Source organism: Triticum aestivum, chromosome 5B (assembly GCF_018294505.1).
Source record: "Triticum aestivum cultivar Chinese Spring chromosome 5B, IWGSC CS RefSeq v2.1, whole genome shotgun sequence".
NCBI classification, from domain to species: domain Eukaryota; kingdom Viridiplantae; phylum Streptophyta; class Magnoliopsida; order Poales; family Poaceae; genus Triticum; species Triticum aestivum.
This window is the reverse complement of record NC_057807.1, coordinates 527605751-527610983: the sequence shown is the minus strand read 5'-3', so window position 1 is coordinate 527610983 and position 5233 is coordinate 527605751.

The following is a 5233-nucleotide window of genomic DNA, read 5'->3' as shown; positions in this document are numbered from 1 at the left end:
GTTACAAAACATGATCATCTCATACAATAAAATATAGCATCACGTCTTGACCATATCACATCACAACATGCCCTGCAAAAACAAGTTAGACGTCCTCTACTTTGTTGTTGCAAATTTTACGTGGCTGCTACGGGCTTAGCAAGAACCGTTCTTACCTACGCATCAAAAACCACAACGATAGTTCGTCAAGTTGGTGTTGTTTTAACCTTCGCAACGACCAGGCGTAGCCACACTCGATTCAGCTAAAGTGAGAGAGACAGACACCCGCCAGTCACCTTTAAGCACGAGTGCTCGTAACGGTGAAACCAGTCTCGCGTAAGCGTACGCGTAATGTCGGTCCGGGCCGATTCATCTCACAATACCGCCGAACCAAAGTATGGCATGCTGGTAAGCAGTATGACTTGTATCGCCCACAACTCACTTGTGTTCTACTCGTGCATATAACATCAACGCATAAAACCTAGGCTCGGATGCCACTGTTGGGGAACGTAGTAATTTCAAAAAAATTCCTACGCACGCAAGATCATGGTGATGATGTAGCAATGAGAGGGGAGAGTGTTCGTCCACGTACCCTCGTAGACCGTAAGCGGAAGCGTTAGCACAACGCGGTTGATGTAGTCGTACGTCTTCACAATCCGACCGATCCAAGCACCGAACGTACGGGGCCTCCGAGTTCAGCACACGTTCAGCTCGATGACGATCTCCGGCCCTCCGATCTAGCAAAGGCTCCGGAGATGAGTTCCGTCAGCACGACGGCATGGTGACGATGATGATGTTCTACCGGCGCAGGGCTTCGCCTAAACTCCGCGACGGATATGACCGAGGTGGAATATGGTGTAAGGGGGCACCGCACACGGCTAAGGAACGATCCGTAGATCAACTAGTGTGCCTTTGGGGTGCCCCCTGCCCCCGTATATAAAGGAGGGAGGGGGAGGTGCGGCCGGCCCTCTAGGGGTGCGCCTAGAGGAGTCCTACTCCCACCGGGAGTAGGACTCCCCCCTCTTGCCTTGGTGGAGAAGGAAAGGGGGGAGGGGAAAGAGGAAAGGGGGACGCCGCCCCCCCCCCTTCCTTGTCCTATTCGGACTAGGGGGGAGGGGGCGCGCGGCTTGCCCTGGCTGGCCCTCCTCTTCTCTCTCTTGGCCCACTAAGGCCCAATATCCCCCGGGAGGGTTCCGGTAACCCCCCGGTGTTCCGGTAAAATCCCGATTTCACCCGGAACCATTCCGATGTCCAAACATAGGCTTCCAATATATCAATCTTTATGTCTCGACCATTCCGAGACTCCTCGTCATGTCCGTAATCACATCTAGGACTCCAAACAAACTTCGGTACATCAAAACTTATAAACTCATAATAAAATTGTCATCGAAGCGTTAAGCGTGCGGACCCTACGGGTTCGAGAACTATGTAGACATGACCTAAAACCATTCTTGGTCAATAACCAATAGCGGGACCTGGATGCCCATATTGGTTCCTACATATTCTACGAAGATCTTTATCGGTCAAACTGCATAACAACATACGTTGTTCCCTTTGTCATCGGTATGTTACTTGCCCGACATTTGATCGTCGGTATCCAATACCTAGTTCAATCTCGTTACCGGCAAGTCTCTTTACTCGTTCTGTAATACGTCATCTCATAACTAACTCATTAGTTATAATGCTTGCAAGGCTTAAGTGATGAGTATTACCGAGAGGGCCCAGAGATACCTCTCCGACAATCGGAGTGACAAAACCTAATCTCGAAATACGCCAACTCAACATGTACCTTTGGAGACACCTGTAGTACTCCTTTATAATCACCCAGTTACGTTGTGACGTTTGGTAGTACCCAAAGTGTTCCTCTGGTAAACGGGAGTTGCATAATTCTCATAGTTATAGGAACATGTATAAGTCATGAAGAAAGCAATAGCAGAATACTAAACGATCAAGTGCTAAGCTAACGGGATGGGTCATGTCAATCACATCATTCTCCTAATGATGTGATCCCATTAATCAAATGACAACACATGTCTATGGTCAGGAAACATAACCATCTTTGATTAATGAGCTAGTCAAGTAGAGGCATACTAGTGACTATATGTTTGTCTATGTATTCACACATGTATCATGTTTCCGGTTAATACAATTCTAGCATGAATAATAAACATTTATCATGATATGAGGAAATAAATAATAACTTTATTATTGCCTCTAGGGCATATTTCCTTCAGAGGCTCACTAGGGACACGGGATTTGTTTATGTATCCACACATGTATTTAAATTTCCGGTCAATACAATTCTAGCATGAATAATAAACCTTTATTATGACTAGGAAAATTGCCCGTGCGTTGCAATGGGACATACATATTTCAAATATATATCCTTTGGAGGTACCATGTTAGATATTAATTTCCCACCCAATCTGCACATATTCTTACCCATACCAATAAAAATTATGCCAATTTATACATGCATGGACCTGATAGATAGATGACATATTCTGTTGAAACTTCATCAAATTCTTGAGTGGGTGAGACAAAGGTGAGAGTGTGAAGTTAAACTTTAATAGTATATATATGGACATACTGCCAAATCGAACATCCATAACATGGGTTGAGAATATTGAATGGTCAAAACTATAGGTGCAAAAGTACTTCCACCAATAATATGATTAAAATTGAACACATTAGTTCGCAAAAAAAGAAGATAGCCATACGCCAAGTAACAAATTCTTGCCAAACATAATATTTAATGATTTTTTAATATGATTTAAGTTTGCAGCGTCGAAGTGCCACTTACCAAGAAAATGATCAGATTTTTATATGGTGGTACCTAGAATTGTAGGGGCTTTCGCGAGATCTCTAGTAAACAGAAACATACCAGTTTAAGGTATCCTAATTAAAGAAACCAAAGCAAATCTAGATTGTATCTTCCGGCAAAATTCATATATATTTACACGCAAATAAGATGGACGCTCTAGTAGAATTGAAGTGTACAACTGCTCCAAAGAAAGAGTGCGCTCCTTCACTTGGTAGAAACGCCTGTAGTTGTGAATCGTTAGAGCATCTCCACCCGCGCCCCCAACAAGGCCCCCCAGGCGACTTTTCGGCCGCCGGCGCCAAAAAATCGACCCGGTCGCGCCCCCAAGTGCCCAGTTTTCGCCGGCTCGGGCCGAAATTGGCGCCGGCGGACCCAACCCGAAGTCGGCGCGCTGGGGGCGCTCGGGGGCGCCGGGCGAATCGTTTTTGGCACGAAATTGCCGCGGGCCCTCTTTACCAGCGGCTCGCCTCTCTTCTCGCCGCTTCGTCGTCCTCATCGCCTCGTTTCCCGCGGCGAATCAATGCCAAAGCTGCCGCGCACTGCCGCGTCGGTCAGCCTCCATTGATGCCTCACGGGCGGCGCAGTGAAGACCGGACGACGCGCGTCCCCTCGCCTGCCACGCGTAACGCGGCGGCCACGCGTACTACGCGGCGCCTCCGCCTATATAAGTCGACCCCCAGCGCGCCGGAGACACACACAGAGCCTCCACCGCCGACGCACCATTTCTCCCCCTTCCTCCTCTCCTCTCGTCAAAGCATGGCCGAGCGCTTCCCAGGCGACGGCGCGACGGCGAACGGCTTCCGCCGCCGCCATCTTCACGAGGACGAAGCTCGCCTCCTTTTCGAGCCTGAGTACCTGGTCCGGCCGGACATGCGGGTGCCCCGGGCGTGGAGGATCAGCGCCGGTGGCGTCCCGGCGCCACCACCACCCACCGGGGCGGCGCGGAGCGCGGAGATCGCGAGTATCCGCGCCTCCCTGCCGCGGGCGGCGAGGGAAGGCCCGCGGTATGTCCCCGACAGCCCGCTCTGGGAGCCCTACTTCCGTCGCCGCCACGCCGAACAGCTCGAGGCCACGAACGGCGTCGTGCCCTTGATAACCCACAAGTGTAGGGGATCGCAACAGCTTTCGAGGGTAAAGTATTCAACCCAAATTTATTGATTCGACACAAGGGGAGCCAAATAATATTCTTGAGTATTAGCAGTTGAGTTGTCAATTCATCCACACCTGGATAACTTAGTATCTGTAGCAAAGTCTTTAGTAGCAAAGTAGTATGATAATAAAGGTAATGGTAGCAAAAGTAATGTCTTTGGGTTTTGTAGTGATTGTAACAATAGCAATGGAAAAGTAAATAAGCGAAGCACAAGATGTGAAAAGATCGTAGGCAATGGATCGGTGATGGATAATTATGTCGGATGCGATTCCTCATGTAATAGCTATAACATAGGGTGACACAGAACTAGCTCCAGTTCATCTATGTAATGTAGGCATGTATTCCGTATATAGTCATACGTGCTTATGGAAAAGAACTTGCATGACATCTTTTGTCCTACCCTCCCGTGGCAGCGGGGTCCTAGCGGAAACTAAGGGATATTAAGGCCTCCTTTTAATAGAGAACCGGCACAAAGCATTAGCACATAGTGAATACATGAACTCCTCAAACTACGGTCATCACCGAGAAGTATCCCGATTATTGTCACTTCGGAGTTGTCGGGTCATAACACATAATAGGTGACTATAGACTTGCAAGATAGGATCAAGAACACACATATATTCATGAAAACATAATAGGTTCAGATCTGAAATCATGGCACTCGGGCCCTAGTGACAAGCATTAAGCATAGCAAAGTCATAGCAACATCAATCTCAGAACATAGTGGATACTAGGGATCAAAACCTAACAAAACTAACTTGATTACATGGTAAATCTCATCCAACCCATCACCGTCCAGCAAGCCTACGATGGAATTACTCATGCACGGCGGTGAGCATCATGAAATTGGTGATGGAGGATGGTTGATGATGACAACAGCGACGAATCCCCCTCTCTGGAGCCCCGAACGGACTCCAGATCAGCCCTCCCGAGAGAGATTAGGGCTTGGCGGCGGCTCCGTATTGTAAAACGCGATGAAACTTTCTCTCTGATTTTTTTCTCCGCGAGACGGAATATATGGAGTTGGAGTTGAGGTCGGCGGAGCCTCAGGGGGCCCACGAGACAGGGAGGCGCGCCCAGGGGGGTGAGCGCGCCCCCCACCCTCGTGGACAGGGTGTGGGCCCCCTGGTCTTGATTCTTTTGCTAGTATTTTTTATATTTTCCAAAAAGTGCCTCCGAGGATTTTCAGGACATTCCGAGAACTTTTGTTTTCTACACATAAAACAACATCATGGCAGTTCTGCTGAAAACAGCTTCAGTTCGGGTTAGTTTCATTCAAA